Genomic DNA, 3,009 nt, shown 5'->3' with positions numbered 1-3,009 from the left:
TCCAACTGACAAGCCCTTGCGTCTGCCCCTCCAGGATGTGTACAAAATTGGTGGTATTGGCACTGTTCCTGTCGGCTGAGTAGAGACTGGTGTGCTCAAACCTGGTATGGTCACCTTTGCACCAGTCAATGTGACAACTGAAGTCAAGTTGGTTGAAATGCACCATGAAGCTTTGAGTGAAGTTCTTTCCGGGGACAATGTGGGTTTCAATGTCAAGAACGTGTCTGTCAAAGATGTTCGACGTGGCAATGTTGCTGGTGACAGCAAAAATGACCCACCAATGGAAGCAGCTGGCTTCACTGCTCAGGTGATTATCCTGAACCATCCAGGCCAAATCAGTGCTGGCTATGCCCCTGTACTGGATTGTCACACAACTCACATTGCTTGCAAGTTTGCTGAGCTGAAGGAAAAGATTGATCGCCGTTCTGGTAAAAAGCTGGAAGATGGCCCTAAATTCTTGAAATCTGGTGATGCTGCCATTGTTGATATGGTTCCTGGCAAGCCCATGTGTGTTGAGAGCTTCTCTGACTATCCTCCTCTGTTCGTGATATGAGACAGACAGTTGCTGTTGGTGTCATCAAAGCTGTGGACAAGAAGGCTGCTGGAGCTGACTCCAAAGAGAGGCCCTACTCCAAGAAGATTCACACCAGATGTGGCCTTCAACCACGGACCTCTAGAATCATGAGCTGAATTCACTTTTATTCTTTATACTAGGTTTTCTGAGAAGTCAAGATGTCTTTTTCTATGTCTTTCTATGCAAAAATGCATCATGACTTTTCTGACAATCCAATAAATTGCTCAGTTTGTGGTACATAGCTATAGCAACAGAAAAACAGATCAAAACAGGTCATAAAGTAGAGATTCTTTCAAGCAATTTAGTGAAGAAAGGGTAATTAATGGTAAATTAAGGCAAAGGCATGGCCCGTGGAAGACTTATAGGACTGCTGTGATAATTAAATTATCACTTACATATGTATTATGTACATAAACTATTCAGCCCAGTGTATACAATAGTATCTAATAAAAGTTATCTATTATGATTTTTAAAAAACATTATTTAATTTTATTCATCATGATTATTATTACTGTTATTTTTAAGAGGTTTTTGCCATAGGGCATGTGTACTTACTGGAGAGAGATAGAGAGACAGAGACAGTGAGTGGCAAAGTGAGAAATCAACCCCCCGGGGGGAATGGCCATGCCACAATCCCTTCTCCCTGGATCTTGGGCATGCATGCACATGCACCCAGCATGAGTTTTAAGCCACTGAGTCGAGGACTCAAAACTGTGGTAGACCATGTGGGAGTCCAGTGTCATAACCACTATGCCATCTGCTAGCCCCATTATTATTATTATTTTAATTTGACCAGAGAGAGAGAGAGAGAGAGAGAGAGTAGGAAAGTGAGAAAGCAACCCACTGGGTCAGAGAGTCACAGACTCGAACTGAGGTCTGCTATGTGGAAGTCTAGCACCTTAACCACTATGCTACCTGCTGACCCTAAAATTTACCTATTATTATTTTAAATAATATTAATATTAGCAATACCACAACTTTGTGGATGAAAATCACTGATATAGAGAACTAGGAATATAATTTGCTTTGAAGACTGGTAATTGAATAAATGAAAAATTTGTGACATGTGACCTGCAGTGGCTAAAGATATACTGAATCAGAGGCATTATAGCAGACATGATGCACGTGGTAGCTCTGAAGGCAACCTAACTCTGGTAAACAATGTTTTGTTACCTGCTTGCTGATAAAACAGGGTTTCACAGCAAGTTTATTTATAATTATTTTTTAAACCAGAGGCCATTCTAAACTTGCTTGCTGAATGCCTTTATCTCTACATCATATTTCTATGTGGCTCATCAGTTTATATCACTGACCTACTCAATCAAATAGAACAAAATGCTGACAGTAATGGGGCAGGGGGGAGTAAAAGTGAGAGATTTTCTTCAAAGAAATTCAAATAACCGGAAGCATGAGACAAAGTCAGAAGTAACAACTTCCGTTAATGATCCTGAGCTTTGCTATGGATATTTTGCATACAGAGAAAGAAAACGTTGTCGTAGATGCTGTGCTGTATGGACAGGATGGATTCTGGAAACAGTCCAGAATGGGAGATTACCGAAAGGGGTCTAAGACATGTAGCAATCAGAGAAAAACCTCATAAGCTCTATCTTAGGGACAAGCTGGCAGAAGCCTAGTCATTTCTACAACTAGAGCGAAAACAACCTCCAAAACAATGAAGGTGTTTGGGAAAGGAAGTCTGGGGAGAAAGAAACTTAATAGAGTACTTGATTTTAAATAATTCTCTTGAGGTCAGCAGAGCACTGGGATAAAGAGTTATTGTAGTGACTTTTAATTGGCAGGACAGGACCCCGAGAATAAAAAATTGACAGTGCAGAGATGTCAAGGCAGCCTAGGAAGGACACTTGTAGAGCCTGAAGCAAGAGAAAAAAAAATGGGGGCATATTAAAAAGACACAGAAATGAACATGAAGGGCTCCCAACAGCAATGTCTGAAAAATATTGAGGAAAGAAAGTGAAGTCAATAATAAGAGCAATTCATTATAGCCCATCAATTAGAATAAAAAGCCATGTTCTAACTACGACTGACTGAAAGAATGAGTGAATGAATACATGAATGAACAAATTTTTTTCAATCAAATTTTACTTATTTATCTTTTGGCTATAAGGTGTGTGTGCTCATTGGAGACAGATACAAAGAGAGAGAGAAAGACAGAAAGCACCCCCTTGAGGGGGTTGGCCACGCCGCGATCACTTCTCCTTTATATTCTTTTAGGATTTTGGGCCCATATGCACAGGCAACCTATGTGTCTTTCAAAATGCTGGGGTCAGGATACAACCGTAGTGCAGTTGATGATATGGGATTGAACTGCCTTAATTATCATGCCATCGGCTGGCCCAAGACGGCTTTTACTGACCCCCATAATTCCAACTAATGTGTGCAGAAGAACTAGTGGAAAATAAAAAATCACCTTTTGA

The 3,009-nt window shown here is 40.5% G+C and overlaps 1 pseudogene; it reads left to right on the top strand.

The window, feature by feature from the left end:
- Window positions 1-690, top strand: part of LOC102483118 (elongation factor 1-alpha 1 pseudogene) — a 1,452-nt pseudogene extending 762 nt beyond the window's left edge.
- The last annotated feature ends 2,319 nt before the right edge of the window (window positions 691-3,009 follow it).

The sequence above is a fragment of the Tupaia chinensis genome, unplaced genomic scaffold, assembly GCF_000334495.1.
Source record: "Tupaia chinensis unplaced genomic scaffold, TupChi_1.0 Scaffold000424_1, whole genome shotgun sequence".
In the NCBI taxonomy this organism is placed as follows: Eukaryota; Metazoa; Chordata; class Mammalia; order Scandentia; family Tupaiidae; genus Tupaia; species Tupaia belangeri.
Note: the sequence above shows the minus strand (reverse complement) of the source record. Positions and strands in the feature narration are given on the sequence as shown.